The sequence below is a fragment of the Prionailurus viverrinus genome, chromosome B3, assembly GCF_022837055.1.
Source record: "Prionailurus viverrinus isolate Anna chromosome B3, UM_Priviv_1.0, whole genome shotgun sequence".
Lineage (NCBI taxonomy): Eukaryota > Metazoa > Chordata > Mammalia > Carnivora > Felidae > Prionailurus > Prionailurus viverrinus.
Window position 1 is genome coordinate 33,746,715 of NC_062566.1, and position 18,337 is coordinate 33,765,051.

General features: G+C 47.1%; 1 long non-coding RNA gene across 3 annotated transcripts in view; it reads right to left on the reverse strand.

Moving 5' to 3' along the window:
* Positions 1-18,337, reverse strand: part of LOC125168335 (uncharacterized) — a 98,783-nt gene that overhangs the window by 27,739 nt on the left and 52,707 nt on the right. Inside the window, exon 6 of one of the 3 annotated variants that reach the window (XR_007153091.1) lies at positions 9,624-13,034. The exons of the other annotated variants lie outside the window; for them this stretch is intronic. This is a non-coding gene — a long non-coding RNA (uncharacterized LOC125168335). Of the gene's footprint in view, positions 1-9,623; positions 13,035-18,337 lie in introns of those variants that run through there. 3 annotated transcript variants of the gene reach the window in all.

Consider the following 18,337-nt stretch of genomic DNA (forward strand, 5'->3'; position numbering starts at 1 on the left):
GCAGGACCTCCACACCTGCTCACACCTGCTGAAAAGTCATCTTGGAGAAACATCCAGGTGGGACAGGGCTCCAGGATCAAGTGGGTACAAACAAGTGGGGAAGTGCCTATGAGCTGATACAAGGGTTGTGTGAATGACCTTCTCATGGAACACCAGCGCTGGCTCCACAGTGTGTCTAAAGGGACTGGGAAAATGTATGCCTCCCCAGCTTTCGATGGGAAAGGGCCTCCAGATGAAGGCAGACTTGACATCTGCCGCTGGCTGGGCTGAGGGATGCAGAGGAAGGCAAGGGCAGATAGCCAGAGGCAGGAACTAGCCTTCCCAGCAGCACCCGTTGGTCCCCAGAGAAGGAGGCTAGGAGTAGGGCCAGGAGCTCCTGCATTCAAACTTCATCCACCCCACGCCCTCTAGAGCAGCGGAGTGAGGACAGTAACAACAGCTGTCACAACCCCACTGAAGCTTAACCCCTCTCTGGCACCTAAGAGTCTAATACACTCACACATCTGTTACCTCCCCTCCATCCTTACGACAGCTCAGTGAGGAAGGCAGGGCAAGCCCATCTGACAGCTGCAGGGACTGTGGGTCCCAGATAGGACTTTGTGATTTGAAAAAGGTCACAGGGCTACCAAGCGGTAGAGCCGGAATGCTCCCTCAGATCCAAGTCCAAGTCCACAGCCCCACGGACCACCTTCATCATAATCCACTTACTTATAGCTGGGCTTTCGTCTTTCCCAAAGGGCTTCCATATAAGTGACTGATGTAAGCAGGGAAGGTTTGAGATTCTCAACCCATAACTGAGGACACTGAAGCTCCCAGAAGCGAACGTGGCCACAAGGCTATACCCCTCACAAACCAGGAGCTAGAAGAAGGAGTGTCAAGTTGGGCAGGGGGTGTGTACCAGAAAGAACACGATGTTTGGAATATAATGTTCGGTAGCTCTTGCACGCTGTGACCCTGGGCAAGGTATTTAAGTGCTAAGTTCTGTCATATTAAAAAACAAAATTCGGGGCACCTGGGTGGATCAGTCGGTTGGGCGTCCGACTTCGGCTCAGGTCATGATCTCGCGGTCCGTGAGTTCGAGCCCTGCGTCGGGCTCTGGGCTGACAGCTCAGAGCCTGGAGCCTGTTTCGGATTCTGTGTCTCCCTCTCTCTCTGACCCTCCCCTGCTCATCCTCTGTCTCTCTCTGTCTCAAAAATAAATAAATGTTAAAAAAAATTTTTTTTTAAAAAACAAAAAACAAAAAACAAAATTCAACTGAGTAAATTTTGAAGATCTTACGGTCTTTATGAAAAGATTCGTGAATCACGCAGCATCCAATCTAGCAGATAGAGAGGAGCTCTGGGGAGCCAGGCAGAACAAAGGACTTTTACGGCAGAAGGGGGTAGGAACAAGGAAGTTATACTAGCAAAAAATGGATTGGTTGTGGCAAGGTCACTTTCCTTTAGGAAATGGCAGGGGTCTATCTATCAGGCAGATGACCTCACTAGTGCCCATCAGGTAATTCCTGATTGGTTTAAGATTCCATTTCTGGGAGAGCTGAAACTTTAAAGTAAATCTCAGTTTGGTGATGAGGGGCTTAGCATAAGTGACTCCATATTGGGCCTGTTGTCTTGTTTTTAGCAATTCTATGTTAAAGGACATTTGCTTACATTTTTTTTTAACGTTTATTCATTTCTGAAACAGAGTGCAAGAAGGGGAGGGGCAGAGAGAGAGGGAGACAGAGAATCCAAAGCAGGCTCCAGGCTCTGAGCTGTCAGCACAGAGCCCGACACAGGGCTCGAACTCACTAACCGCAAGATCATGACCTGAGCCAAAGTCGGTCACCTGACTGAGCCAAAGTCGGTCACCTGACTGAGCCACCCAGGCGCCCCTAGGACACTTTTTAAAATGTAAAAGAAGTACTTTATTACAAATATAAAGATGAACAAAGATTTTATTTCACTCACTAATTAATGAGGGGACCAGTAAGGTATTAAAAACTGGCTCAAAGGAGAATCTAGAGAGCATACATATTAGACAATCTGAAATGGATTTACAAATAGTTGCAAAGATGGTCAATATCCTCAGGGTCATAGTCATTTGCATCCCAACAGACAAAATTTATTTGCATCTCTATGGACAAGATCATCTGCATTATTATCAGTTCTCTGGAACTTAGCTGTAAAAATCGCTCAGACAATATAAAACGAACAGATTGCCCAAAAAGGCATACTATTCGAGCCTACCACTAATCTCTTTTTGCTTATTCCAAAGACTTGCACAGTTCTTTCTACTTTGGAAAATGGGATGACCAAAGGGCTGTTGCAAGCATTAAATGAGATGGCAAAAGTTTACTGTCTAATGTGCAGTGGATGGCCAGTAAAACTTCCTTCCTCTCCCTACCCAGATATGGCTCTGCCCTTCTAGAATGGCTTCCTGACCACCCCAGCCCTGACCACTCACTCCTCCTGAGTCTGGCACAGAGGAAAGGGACACGGCCTTGATGTCACCCATGGTATGTTCCCGGCTCTGCCACATCCTTGAGCAAGTCATTGCTCCTTGGCCTCAATTTACTGCCGGTAAAAACGAGTAGCTAGACCAAGTGACCTCAAACTGATCTTCAGCTCTCTAAATCTTGCCTTCCCATTGGTTGCTACAGCACAACCAGAACTGTGGGTCTTCTGAGACCGATTCATGGCATCGTGAACAAACATGGACTTCGGAGCCAGCGGACAGATATCTGAATCCCAGCTTAGCAACTCACTGTCTCTGCGCTGTTGAATAAGTGACTTAACATCTCCGAACCTACATCGCTTATCTGCAGACAAGGCTCCAACAGAGGCCCGAAAGGTTACTCTGAGGATGGAGCTGGATACCATGCCGTGTCTATCACATAGTTAATGCTCTGCAAGTGTCCATTTCCATTCTCCGCTTTCCTACGCCTCCCTTTGGGTCTGATAACCCCTGCCTCTGTCCACGGTCAGCCAATCAGTCAGTGAAGAGACCCTCACAGAGCTCTCCTCTGGCACTGCGTTGAGTGCATGGTTGCACTTGGCTCCTGCCCTCAGGCAGATTCAGTCTTGTCATGGATCTAGGCTAAAGATACGGGTAAGGGCAGGGGAGAGAGAAGGGCCAGCAGTGGGTGGGGAGGGGTCACAGGAGATAGAGCTCACTTTGGCAGTACAAGATAGACTTCTAGGAGGAGGCGACCCTTGCGTGAGCACTGCAAGATTTAGACTCAGGAGAGTGCTTTACAGTCACGGGCCACTTGGACAATGCTGTGGAGTCTGGAAGGCAGGGCGTGTGCTAAGAAACTGCTCGTTGTTTAGCTTGGCAAGGGCCCAGGGTACCTGGAGGGGAATTCTGGAGGACAGGTCTGGAAAGGGATGTGTGGTTTTGATTGCCAAGAGCTTTCGGCAATAGGCAAAGGAGATTAGACTTCACCCTTCAGATAATGGGGTACGAGGGGAGGAGGCTGTGGGGCTCTTGTCTCCTGGCCAGCAGGAAATACCATGGGGAGAGGCGCCTGCCCACTCTGTTTCCTCTCCAATGTCTAGCACAGGGAGGGATGCATAAATGACACACGAGTCCTCTAGGATCTTATTAACATGCAGATTCTGATTAAATAGGTCCAGCATTGGGGCCACAACTCTGCATTTCTAACCAGTTCTCAGATGACACTGATGCCTCTGGTCCACAGGCCACACTTTGAATGACAATTGCACCAAGTGTGCCCTCAAAGTCTGTGAGTACCCTCAGGATCAGCAAAAGACAACACTGTCGTGAAGATGGGGCTTAGGCTAGATACCTTTCTCTCCTCTTTCCTCTTCATCAGACTCCAGGCTCCGGATCCCCACAGCCAGACTTCCATTGCCCGGCTGCCTCGAACTCAGCCCCCAACACACTGCCCTACCTGCCCTGCCCCTTCCAAGCACTAGGGATGCTGAAGGTCTCACTTCCCACTCTCTACTTCTAATTTACAAGTCACATTCCCTCTGGGCTCTAGGAGGTGAGAAGGAAGGGACTGCTTTTAGCTAAACCCTCCAGGGAAATTCATGGATCAGGCAGCCATTCAGCTAGGCCTGGAAGGATGCCAGCAAGTGGCAGGGATCATTCCACCCAGGCCGAGATGTTAATGGCTGACAAACACCTATTGCCCATACCTCCCAGAACACACTCTTGTCTTCTAAGTGGGGCTTCGAGGGCCTCAAACCAAAGGAGCTGATCTCATGCTGGGCATCATGGTAGGCTTTAGCATGGGAGCCCATCATGCAGGTATCTCTCTCCAGGGCTCAGCTCGGATCATCCTCCTCCAGGCCACTGTCCTCAGCTCCCGGAGCACCCCATGCTCTCCCACTATCAATGCTCCGATGGCCTGCCTCCCCTGAGACTCCGTGAACTCCACAAAGAGAGGCAGCATCGCATCCCCAAGACTTGGCATAAGAGAGGGGCTTCACAATGTCTGAGAAATGAATGAGTGGCTCTACCCAGATCCCACAGCTATGCACAGATCAGATGTTCTCTAGGTGGTGACTTTGCCCCCAGGAACATTGGGCCATGTCTGGAGACATTTTTGGTTGTCACGTCTGTGGTGTTGGGGGGGATGGGGTAAGAGAGGGCTGCTGGCATCTGGAGGCCAAGGACAGCGTCCACACAAAGGATTTTCTAGCCCCAAATACCAATAGTGTCAAGGTAGAGAACTTTTGGTGTGGGGGGAACAGTGACACGCAGGGACACGGTACTTTTGGGGGATGCTCTTGGGGGCACTGAGAGAGTCCTCTATAGAAACCGAGACCCAAAGGAGGTAAAGGGACTCACTCTGGGTCACACTGCAAGGCAGCAACAGCCTGAAAAGAGAGGCCAGTCTTTGGACTCATCAACTCTGCCCCCATACCCCTCATGGCCTCTTTCTTCACCCATGTTGCCACATCTTGGAATCATCCTAGCCCTGCCTCCCTGACACAGTTTACTAAGAACACTTCAGTAGCAGAGGTGAAGGTGTCTTGGAAAACACCAGATGGCTTAAATCTATGAGGCTTTGAGCCCTCCACTGCCAGAAAGACTCTGAGTCCTTTTCCCCAGACCTGCATTTATGGAAACATTTCCCGCCCAAGAAATTTAAGAAAAATTTAAATGGTAACAAGGCAGGCAACAGTGAGCTAGTAATAAGACACCTTGGGATGTTCATTATGCTAGATTTCCAGACAGTTAAATTGGTTAATGCATTTCCCTTTGGCTTCTGGATCAGTGACTGTCAGCAATGCAGTGGCCACCTTGTTATACATTACAGCTTAAACGCCTTGGTGACACCAGTCAAGTTCTTCTCTCCAGATAAGAACTTGATTCATGAACAGCAGAGAGGAGGAGACAGATGACTCTGTGCCCACCATACGGGCTGCTGGGGGCCTCACTCTAGCTCTCCCACACCCTCATATACAAGCAGTCCCCCCCTCCCCAAACAAGCAGTTTCATACATGCAAGCGAAAGTAATTTACTCAATTATTTCCTGCTGTTAATTAATTAATTCCTGTAATTATTTCCTGTAAGGCTTGGGCATGGGGAAAATCATGATGTCCTTCGTCTCTGCATGGGGAGTTTCTTTTGAGGAGCTGGCATGGCCCATGGATGGAGTGGCAAAGGGGGGCAGTGGGGTGGTTTGGGGCAGTGAGCATCATGAAAACTCAGCCACGGCTGCAATTCTATGGGTCGAGATCTAGCCTGTCTTTCAGTTTTCCTTATCTGTGGGCTAACAACCACCCTTCCATCCACCCCCTCTTCCTTCCTTTGACAAACACTCATTAAGGTTCTGGTGCGTGCAGACTCTGGACCAGGCACTGGAAATACAACTGCAAGAGAGAGAGAAAGAGGTGGGGTGGGGAGGGGCCAAGGATGGCAAGACATGTGGAGAGGGTACAAGTTGGAGGAATATTATCCAGCTGGGACAGGCCCCGCCCATGAATTCATGGTGTTCCCCCACTGGCCCACGACCCCCAAGACCTGCCCCTACTCGCCCAGCCCCCAGCCTCCCTCCCCCCAGGCAGCAACCAAAGCCAACTCCCCCACCCCCAAGGTCCCTGCCTCGAGATGTCACCTTCTCCCGGAATGTCACATCCTCCTGGGTCTGAGGCATCCTTCACACCTCACACAATCCTCTTATCCACTATCTGCATGGTCCCCCCTCCCCACTTCCTCATGGTTGTTGATGTTTCTACTGTGTTATTATTCTACTGATTACTTTTCACATGCGTTTGCCTTGGCTCAAAAGCTAAACTGTACCACCTCACCCCATCAGGATGGCTATTATCAAAAACCCAGAAAACAAATGAGGAGGTGGAGAGACAGGGAACCCTGGCGCATGGCTGGTGGGGCTATAAAATGGTGAAGACACTGTAGAAAACAGTATGGCAGTCCTTCCAACAAATTAAACATAGAATTGCCATTTGATCCAACAATTTCCCCTCTGGTATACACACAAAAGAAGTGAAAGCTGGGTCTCAAATAGATATTTGAGAACACCATGTTCGTAGCAGCATTCACAATAGCCATAAGGTGGAAACGACCCAAATATCCCTCATTGGATGATGGATAAACAAAATATGGTATATCCATACAATGGAATATTGTTCAGCCTTAAAAAGGAATGACGTTGTGACACATGCTAAACATGGATAGACCCTGAAGATTTATGCTAAGCAGAATAAGCCAGACACAAAAGGACAAATATTCTAAGATTCCACTTCTATCAAGTACCTAGAATAATCAAATACGTAGACACAGAAGGTATAATGTTGGTTATCAGGGGCTGGGAGAGGGGAGAATGGAGGCCTAGTGTTTAATGAGGACAGAGGTCCAGTTTGGGAAGATCAAAAGTTCTGAAAATAGATGGTGGTAATGGGGAAGATGAAAAAGTTCTGAAGACAGATGAAGGTAATGGTTGCACAATGTGACCATGCCATTGATCCGTACAATTGAAAGTGGTTACAATGATACATTTTATGTGAGTTGATAAAAATATCAACTATATTTCAATTTCCAAAAGAGAAAACTAAATCTAAGCTGTGAGCTCCTTGGGGCTGGGCCTGTAATTTTTACTCCTTTGGTTTCTGTTCAGTGATATTAACAAAAGCAATGGCTGTGTGGTGAGAGGCGAGAAGGAGGAAGGGAGGGCGTCTCTGGATCAGCGGCCCATTAGGACCAGAGAAGGGAGCTGCAGCTCTCTGCCCCCATGGCAGACATCTCCTGCAGGCCGATCTTCCAGAAGCAGGCACTGTAGCCGCAAACCCCACGCTACCATATACCCTACCAGGCCTTCCCTGCTCGATCCCTGCAGGCCTGGAAGGCCATGTCACTTGCCACTCCCCCGTGCCTCCTGTGCGCAAATAACACTCAACCACCTTGTCTCTAGTTGAGCCATATTCTCCCTACCTCTCTGCACCTTTGCTCAGGCCATCTTTTGTCCGGGAAGTCCAGCCTTACCTGCTACTTGGTAAAGTCACCTCGTCCTTCACACTCAGTTCACACCCAATGGCCTCCCCTGATCTTCTCCAGAGCTCCTGCTTGCCCCTCGGGGCCCCACAGTGCCTTGCTGTGCCTTTCCAGAGTCAGCACCTAACACGGGGATCTGTAAAGCCCGGGCATCTCCAGCTGGAGGGCCGGATGGATGATGGGGCACTGACCTCAGTTCAGGACCTTTCCCCTTCTTCCCACCTTGCTTGCAGAGCCTGGTTTTTGTTCAGCTGGTCCACTTCTTCCTGGCCCTGGGAGTGAGGGCAGCCTCAGCCCCAGGGAGATGGGGCCTGTTCAGTCTACACTAATCACTACATCCCATTCCCCTTGCCAGGTGTTGCTTCTGGGAAGGGATCCTGTGACCTAATTCTGGCCAAAGGAATGTGAAGGAAAATTGGGGGCGGGGCTGCAGGAATGTTTCTTTTCCTAAAACGGCTCGGCTCCGGTTGGGAACAAGAAGAGAGAAGTACTTCTCCACCTCTGGGCCTGCTCATTGACATTTGTCAACTGGCATTGCTGCAGCCACCCTGTGACTAGAGAAGCGACATCACCAACACACTGGGCACATCAGGGCAGAAAGAAGTGGTATCAGGCAGGGTCCAGGCAGGAGTCAGACACCATACAGGCTGTGTTAACAGCAGACATTACTAATTGTTAACTAGGTATAAAGAATGTTAACTTGGGGCGCCTGGGGCTCAGTTGGTTGAGCGTCTGACTTCGGCTCAGGTCATGACCTCACATTTTGTGAGTTGGAGCCCCGCGTTGGGCTCTGTGCTGCTGCTCAGAGCCTGGAGCCTGCTTTGGGTTCTGTGTCTCCCTCTCTCTCTGCCCCATCCCCACTCATGCTCTGTCTCTGTCTTAAAAATAAATAAAACATTAAAGATTTTTTTTTTTTTTAAAAGAATGTTAACTAGGTCACTTGAAAGGTAAAAAGGGAGGTAGCAACTGCAGGAAGCAGAATCATTCGCGCTGATCTAGAGGAGAGCGCCGCGGAGCTGACATGGCGGCCGAAAGTTGCGGAAGCTGCTAGCAGGTGCTGACGTCTCCGAGCTCGGAGGACGCGCGCTGGGGGCCTGGTCCAGGTTCTGAGGGAGTGTGCGGTGAGGCTATGTCTGCGCGTGTTGGAGAAACCGCAAGCTCACTGGGCCTGGCTGCTGGAGGCTTGGCCTCTGCCGGGAGGAAAGGCCCGAGGCAGGAGCTGGATGCCTCCGGGAGGAAGTGGGAAGCCCCTGCTCCGCCGCGCGGTTGCCCTCCAGCGCCCCCTCTTGGCCGACTTTAACGGAGCGGCAGGCCACGCCGCAGAAAGGTCTGGTTGCAGCGACCCAGGTCCAAGGCCCAGTGCAGGAGGGCGGCTTTGCCCCTGATCACTGGTACAGATGGAGGGCGCCTAAATTCTGGAAGACATGCTAAGCCACTGAAGTAAAAAACCATGGAGCTCCCCCCACTTCAGCTCTCCTGGAATCAGAGGAAGTAAATGTCCCCACCCATAACCCGTTCCTGTGGGCTTTCCTGTCACTGACCCAGCGTCAGTACTGCCACGCCTGGTCATATTCAGCTCTGTCCCCCACAGGTCTCGTGCAGGGCTGCGCGTCTGGAAACATAAATGAAGTCAAATGGAAGCCTCTCTTGCAGCTAGTTTTGGGGGGGGGGGAGGGGACTCCTGGGGTGAAGCCCTGTTCCTCACTCATTATGCCATTTCAGGCCAGTTTTCAGCTCTCCTGGCCTCCATTTTCTCATCTATGAAATGGGGTGTTAAGAACAGTTATCTCATTGGATCCCGCTGAAGGCAAGGTGAGAGGCTGATGTCTATCCGCCTTACACACCATAAACACCATTACCTGTCCTTGCTGGTCATCAGCTCTTAGGCTGCTGTTCTGACAAACAGGCTTTGGACTGGCTCCCCCAGCACCCAGCACCTCATAGGTAGAGCGCCAGGCTCCATGCCTTACCTCCCTGGACTCGGGTCACAGGCTCAACGACCTGCCTAGTAGCCACTACCAAGGCCCAGGACTCCTCCCTGTGTCTCTGGGCCAGTCCATCCTGCTGCCTTCCTGTTGCCGCTGCTCTGTCACATATGCTACATTGGCTACAGGGGCTGTGTCCTAGCAGCCTGGACTTCCCTTCCTTCTGTTCCTGCTTCCACATTCCACTCCCTTCTGGGCAGCTTGTGCCATTCCCCCCATTCCCGAACCTTCTGTGGCCTTCGTGAGACAGGTCAGGGATGCTCATTTCCATGTTGTCATTCTCCAGCACAGCACTGGTATCCTAGGGCTATTGTAACCAATAACCACACACTTGGTGGCTTAAAACAACAGAAATTTATTCTAGAGGCCAGAGGTCTGAAATCCAGGTGTCAGCATGGCCACACTCCCTCCGAAGGCTATAGGAAAGAGTCCTTCCTTATCTCTTCCAGCTCTGCTCACTCCAGTCATTTGTTGGTTTATGGCGACATCATTCCAGCCTCTACCTCTAACTCGTCCTGGCCTTCTCTCTGTGTCTCTGTCTTTTCTGTCTCTATAAGGACACTTCATTCTATTTAGAGCCCACCCTGATCCAGTACAATCTCATCTCAATCCTTACCTTAATTACATCTACCAAGCAAGACTCTATTTCCAGTGAGTTTGGGGGACATGCTATTCAACCCACTATAAGTGGCAAGGACCAGACCCAGAGAGGAAAGCTAAAGCTAGAGCAATGGCTGAACCCACTGGACACAGGGGGTTCTTCTTCGGGAGCCAGCTGTCACGCGTGAGTCAAACCTCAGCCACTGTAACCACGCGTGAGTCAAACCCAATATTTCAGCCACTGTAACCACTCAGGCTTTGGCAGTCAGTGGTCACACTAGAATCTCTCCATAGGTTACATTACACCACCCCTTCCGTCTCACCTACAGGCTGTTGGTAAAGTCCTTCTGTCCAAGCACACACTGTAAATAAAGCCATTTCCGTTTGGGGACTGGCGGTACAGTACAGGGAAAGAATTAAACAAAGAAAGGCAAAATCTTCATCATCCACAAAACAATACGCAAAAACCAGGGCATTCCTCCGGACCGTCGATAAATAATCCAGACCACAAAAATAATAGATTAGACAGCTTGTGTAATGGTAGCATGTGAAAGACTGTGGAACTTTCTAAAATTAATTTTCTTCATTTTGGTTTATTAAAATTGCACTCATCTATCTCCCCTGTTAAATATTTTATTTTTTCATATTAATGGCTGCAATTTCAGCTTGTGCCTGTTTCTGTTATTAACACTGTACAAACTTAATATCATTAGTAGTTTTTCCCTTAATTATGTGACTAGAGAAGAAAAACATCAAAGTTTCCGTGAAATTGGAATAGTATATCTAAATTGCCTCATGTTTATTTTAACATTAACAGTAAATGAAGCTAATGGGCTTTTATATTATTAAAAGCACTCATTTGTGTCCTGCCTGTTCTAATATATAACAAAGCTTTAAAAGATGTTAAATAATTAGTTATTTAATAGGGATGGGTGGAATAGATCAAACAAAAGGAAAAGTTGAGGGTAACCAATGCACATGGTTGAGGGGTCTGTCCCTTTTAGGGCTTTCAAAAGGGATTCCCTCTCCTCAGGATCCCTGCCCCACTGTTAAGGGAGAGCTCTAATTTACAACTACCCTGGAGAGTTAAAGCAACAAAATCTATTGCCACAGCCCTGCAGAGGACACACATGTGGGGGGGGGGGGCAATAATGTTTGCAATTATTTCTGGACAATCTCCATTCATAATTCAATACCTGCACAAGGCCCATGTGAGGCTGGGGCTCAGAGGTCCTCTGTGGGAGGGAGGCCGCGGGGCTGCTGCTGGCCTGCCTTCTCCCTTACAGTTTCCTCGCCTCATAGCAGGATATCCCTGGCTTCAGGGGATGCTGGTGCATGTAGGTATTCATCTGCCTTCTGAGCCTAGGGAGACCTAGGGAGGGGCTCTAGCCTGTGGGTCTGGAAGAGGTACCAGGCTGTCACCACTCTCCTGCTCAAAAACCTGCAATGGCTCCCTTGGCCTGCTCTGTCAAGGCCAACCTCCTTCTTGGCACTTGAGGCCCTTACCTCTCTGACCCTAGCTCCCACTGTTCTCAGCGTTTGCACTCTGTTCCATCAGCTGGTTCCCTCACCGGACCCAGTACACGCCAAGCTGTCCTGTCTCCTTGCCTCTGCTCATGCTGTTGCCCTTACCTGAAACCACATTCACCCTTTCTTTTGCCTATTCATATTCTAGTCCTTTATAGTTCCAATTCCAGATCCTCCATCAGGCCTCTCCGGGTCCCCCTGGCTACCGAATTCCCATAGAGCAATGGTCCTCAGACTTGACCGTGCTCAGAATCGTGGAGAGGGCTTGTTACAGCACAGATCACTAAGTGCCACCCTTAGTATGCTGGGTTTCCTCGGTGGTCCCCTAGGTCTCAGTGTCTAATGAGTTCCCAGGTGATGCTGACGGATGCTGCTGGTCCGGGAACCACACTTGGAAAAGTACTAGAGCATATACTGTCCATCCAGTCCATGAGGCTGTACTTGTACTAGCTTGAAAGGTTCTCTGATAGTGGCACATGGCCACTGTCTCCTCACATAGGCAGCAAGTTCCCTGAGGGAAGAGACACTGGCATATTTCACTATATCCCCCGAAACGCCCCGAGCTCAAGGATGGGTTCATGGTGGATGGAGACAAGGACTCCTGATGAACCGACGGACCAGTTGCCATGGACTTTCATTCCATCCTTAGAGAAATCTCCATCTTACAGGTGAGGAAGCTGAGGCTTTGAGAAATGACGTGGATGAAGGTCACACAGATATTAAGTGACGAATTTGAACACGAGTTCCTCGCCAGAGCTCTGGCCAATACGTCTTAGTTGAACGATTTCAGACACGTGGTCTTGGAGGACAAGGAGACCAGATGCTTTTGTCACTGCTGTGGTAAGGAGCTTGGGCTTCCAAAACAACTATACCTGGTAAGCGGGGAGTGGGTGGGTGTGAAATTGAGATAACCACCCCCTCCGTGGATTTAGTGATCCTTTAGTCTGGGGAAGGTATGCATGGTAAATAAGCCGCCCTCCAGTCACTTGATGCACTGTCACCCTGATGTTAGGGGCAGTCTCAGAATCCTTAACTGATTGGCGTTTCTTTGGCTAGGCGATACGTATTTGCCATTCACAACGCAGCCCAGCTTCTCTGCTGCACAGTCGAGAAAACAGAGGAAGATGTTTCCAGAGAGGAAATGCAGCCATGGTCAACAGCAAATTAGTGATGTGTAATTCGTTATCTCTTGTGTGTAACAAATCATCCCCAAACTCAGCAACTTAAAAAAAACCAAACATTTATTGACTCATAGTCTCTGTGTGACACAAGTTTGGGCACAGCCTATCTGGGTGGTTGTGGCCCAGGGTCTCTTGTGAGGTCACAGTCAGGATGTTGGTGGGAGCAGCTTGTCATCCAAGCATGGACTAGGGCGGGAGGATCTCCTGCCCAGGAAGCTCTTTCACTGAGCTGTTGGCTAACAGTCTAAGTTCCTCATCACGTGATGCTCTCACAACCTGGCTTCCCCCAGAGCAAGCAATCGAAGAGAAAACAATGAAGAATTTACAGCACCTTTTATGGCCTGGTCTCATCACTTCCACATTATTCTATTTGTAGGAAACAAGCTACTAAGTCCAGTCCACATTCAAGGGGAGGAGAATTAGGTTCCATCTCTTGAAAGGAGGAATATCAAAGAATTTATGGACACCACATGTTGGAAAAGGATCTAGAACTCAAGAGTGTCCAATTTTTTTCCAGTTGTTAAATAAATTGTGCAAAAATACATTAACTTTATATATATAGTGTAAAGCATAATTATGAAATGAGCCCCTGAGCAGTCACCACCCTGACCACTAGACTTAGAACTTCATTGGCACCCCAGAACTCCTGTGTGGCCCCCCCTTGGAATCACAACTGCTTTCCTCCCAAGATGTAATCACTGTTCTGACTTTGGTGATTTTTATTTTCTTGCCTTTCTTTATAATTTTACTACCAATTGTGGGATCACTAAACAATGCAGTTTAGTTGTTTCTCCTGCTTTTGTTTTTTTGAACTTAATGTCAATGGAATCGTACTGTAATGATGCTTTGGTGTCTTGCTTCTTTCACTCATCACTACGTGTGAGTTTCACCCATGTGTTTGCATGTAACTGCATTTTATCCTTTTTGTTGTACAAAAGCCTTCTTATCTTTAATGATTCTTTTTGCCTTAGACACTATGCTGTTTGATATGGATACAGCTCTATCAGCTTTCTTTCAATACTTGCATGAGAGGTTTTCTTCCATCCATTTGGATGGATCTTTGTACTTTAGATGTTTTCCTACATTATTTTGTGCTATTTGCTCCACCTTACTGTGTTCCTTTTACTCTCCTTTCCTGTATTTTTGTATTAATGGAATATTTTTGGACCATTCAGAATTGCCCCTCCAATTAGTTCAACGGGTATGTTCTCTGTTTTTATTCTTTTAAAAGTTCACCCGGAAATGACAACAACCTGTACTCAAAAACTATCATTTACCAGTGCATTACATTACCAGTGCACTACATTAACCAGTGCATCCTCCGGGACTGTACAAGGATGTTAAAATACTTTAAAATCCATTCAATCCCTGCCCTAGATGTTGGTGTTTTCATTTTTTAAATGTTATCTTTTTAAAAATCTCAAATAACACTATTGTTACAGCTTAAAGCAGTTAGTATTTATTTTGTCTACCTATATACTTCCCAGCTTCTATGCTCTTCGTCTGTCTATACACTTTGTTCCTCATTCTGGAATAACTTTCCTTCTCCCTTTCGTACAACCTTTGGCATTGCCTTTGGTGAAGGCTCTGCGAATGGCAAATTTTTTTCTTCTTATTTTTTTATATGAATAGCCTTAATTTTATTTTATTCTTGAAAGACATTTTTACTCACTACAGAATTCTAAGTTGGTGGTTACTTTTAATCGACAATATGCTAAAATATTCTACTATCTTCTGGCTCCCACAGCTGCTGCTGAAAGTCAGCTGCTAATCTACATTTTTCTTTTGAGTAGATTATAACCTGTTTTCCCCCTTCTCCAGAAGCTTTAAAAATCTTCCCTTTGTTCTTGGTGTTCCCAAGCTCCACTCTGAGGAATCTACGTGTGAATTTTATTTATTTAAACTTTACGGGTTTCACTAAGTGTCTCAAAATGATGGATCACAATCTTTCTTCAGGTCTGGAAATTTTTAGCCATTATTTCCTAAATGATTGCCTCCGTCTCATTCTCTTAAGCTTCTCCTTCTGGAACTCTGATTTGATGTATATTAGATCTTATCATTTTATCTCCCATATTTCTTAACTTCTCTTTGATAGTCTCCATCTCCTTTTTCTCTTTGCTGCATTCATCCAGTTCATGGATTCTCTCTTCAGCTATGTCTAATCTACTATTATACAGATTCATAGAGTGTTCAATTATGTTTTTCATTTCTAAATGTGATATTTCCTTCTTTTTATAATCTGTCAAGTCTCTATATGGTTTTTTTTTGTTTTAACATTTTCCTGTTCCCTGCAGATATTATCATCCTTATCTTTTTACCCTTCTAAATAGTTGTTTTATATTTTGTATCTGATAAGTCCAATATCTGAAATCTTGCAGATCTGCTTCTGCTGTTTCTTCGGGTTCTCATTCCCGGTGCCTTGCTTCCTTCGGTACTTGGTTATTTTTTATCTGAGCTGTTCATTTTCCTTGGGAAATTGTCTTTGGTAATTCTTTGGAAACTGGGATGAAAAGATCTGTGTTTACTTCTTCCAGGTACCTTAAAGTCTTGCCAGTCCAAGACTACATAGGTTCACGGCTACAGTTATTTTGACTATTCAGGTGATATAGATTTGGGCTACAAATCCATTTTTCATGGATGGCTCTTTTTACGCTCTATCCTGCTCAGAACCAAGGCAATTTTTCTCACAGTCCCTGGGTGTGGGAGAGATTGGGCAATTTTTCTTTTGGTTCACACATACACTGAGGGTTTCCCTTTGGAGTTCCACCTTTATGAGGGAGAACATCCTATTAGACTCCCCATCTTTGCTGATGGGTTTTATATTGTCTCCCCTGAACCCTTGGCAATGTCAAAACTGAAGCTCAAGTTTGCTGGTTGGGCAAATGCCCTAAGGCACAAGTAGCTGCAGCATTCTCAGAGCCCCTGTTGTCAATGAGGTTTTGGCCTTGTAGCTTTTTACTCTCTTGTCAGCTCTTTAATGCTTGTAAGAAGATATCTTTCATTGTATTCAGCATTTATAGTTGTTTCTACCCTGAGGGTTAGTCTAAACGACCCAAACTGTCATATTGCTAGAAACAGAGGATGTTCTGTGCTTTCTCCCCAACACTAGATTAGCATGTTTTCTGAATTTGAGAAACGAAAGCAGGAAGCAGGATGGCCCAATCCAGTGGGTAGTGGCAGTGATGGATGGTGGCTGTTGGGCAAAAAGTCCTGCTGAGGACGGTGGGGGTTCCTAGCCCACTAACTGTGAGCCCTGCTCATGCGCCTGAGTAATTGGTATGTGTTCTCCAGGAAGGATGGTCCTGATTCTCCTAACCTCCCACTGTTTTGTCAGTCCTTGGAGGCTTTTAAGCAGGAGGATGACACAGTCAGATGTCACACCAGAATAAAGGTCGTGGCTGCTGTGTGGAGTTGGAGACAGTGCAAATTTAGATGGAACAGTCCAAAGGCTGTTGAAGTGGACAGGGTGAGAGATGATGGCAGCTGGGACTGGGGTCAGGGAGGGGGAAAGGAGTGGAAAATTGATTGATATCAGGAGGTGCCATCAACAAGCAACATGCTGTTGGCACGGTTGTTCCAAATCCATGGCCTTGACACCGTGAAGATTATGGGTTTTAAGACCTGTGGTTCTTCTTAAGTCTCAATTGACACACATGGCCAGAAGGCAACTTGATTCCAAAGAACCAGTCCTGGGACCACACTGAGTTAACTGAGGGATACAATGCCCCTTCCTTAAATGGACACGTCAGATTGACAACCACAAAAACAGTGGGAAGCTGACGCATCCACCCATCCCCAGGTATGCACAGGGCCCTTCTTCATTATGATTCCCTTGCACCCATTCATCTTGCTGTCTGTCATAAATGGCCACTCCCAGGTAAAAAGGGTTACAAAGAGGACGAGAAAATAAAGAATGGAGAAATAATAAAAAGTAGGATAAGAGGGGTGCCTGGGTGGCTCAGTCAATTGTGCATCTGACTTCGGCTCAGGTCATGATCTCACAGTTCATGAGTTCGAGCCCCGCAACAGGCTCTGCACTATCAGCACAGATGCTCTGTTCCTCTGTTCAGATCCTCTGTTCCCCTCTCTCTCTGCCCCTCCCCCACTCTCTCTCTCTCTTTCTCTCAAAAACGAATAAATGTTTTTTAAAAATAAAGGTAGGATAAGAGAATTATAAAAGGTCAAAATTAAAATGAGAATAAAATAGAAATTTTTAAAAACAAATATTAAAAGGAACTCAAGAGTTGAAAATAGGGAGTTTATGAATACCAAAACCAATGGGATTTAAAAAATAAGATATTAGAATCTGGGAGATACAAAGCTGTATAAGTGAGAGGGACTCACTTGGAGCAACCGGAAGAGTGGCTCCAGTTCTAAAAGTCAAAGTGACAGTAAATTAATTATTTAAGTGCAAAAAATGGGAGAATTGGTAAAGGGAGTCCAAATAGTAATGTGGGATTAGAAAAAATGAGGTAGATGGTAAGACCCTAAAATGAGAGAAAGAGAAAAGATGATTTAAAGGTAAAATGAAGTTCAAAAGGCACATGCACGCCGTCTTTGAAGCAGCATTATCCACAGGAGCCAGGATATGGAAGCAACCCAAGTGTCCACTGACTGATGAATGGATAAAGAAGATGTGGTGAATATACACACTGGAATACTACTCAGCCATCAAAAAAGAATGAAATGTTGCCATTTGCCATGACATGGATGGAGCTAGGGTGTATTATGCTAAGTGAAATAAGCCAGACAAAGATGAACAGCAGATGATCTCAGTCAAATGTAGAACTTAAGAAACAAAACAAACGAAACAAGAGACCAAAAATACAACAGACCCAAATACGGAGAACAGACAGAAGGCTACCAGAGGGGAGGAGGGGGCGATGGGTGAAGTAGGTGAAGGGGATTAAGAGGACACTTATCAGGATGAGCCCTGGGTGATGTATGTAAGTGTTAAGTCACTATATTGTACACCTGAAACGAACATAACACTGTATGTTAATTACACTTTGTTTTTAAAAAAAGATGAAATGAGAGAACAAAAAGGAAAAATCCAGTGAATGTCAGGTCTAAGAGCTCCTGGGGAGAATGAGTGGGCCTCGTCCAGAAGGCTTCTATTCTCTCTGCCTCTCAACCCCTCCTGGAACAAAAAGAGGGGGCATGTAGTTGGGGGGTTCCTATGAGAAGTGGGGGGAGCCCCAGTCTGAGAGCAGAGAGAGCTGGGTCCCAGTGGGGTCGGACTTCATCCCTGCAAGGCTTGAGCCAGCCCCTTCCCGGCCAGACCTCAGTTTGCCCAGCTATAAAGAGAGAAAAGCCCAGTTGACATGGGTGGGGTTCCTTCTGTTCCGGGGTTCTGGGAGGGGAATGGGTGCCAGCAGCAAGCAGGAGACAGGATCTTTGTTTTGTGGCTTCTTAGGGGAAGCACTAAATTTGGAGTCTGAAGTCGTGGTCCCAGAGCAGCATTTCTTCAGCTTCTCCCCATCTGTCTCCCTGGGCATTCAGCTCCTTAAATGCAGGCCCTTGTCTTATGCAGCTCTTTATCCCAGGCTCCCACCCCCACCCCCAGTACAGACCTTGCT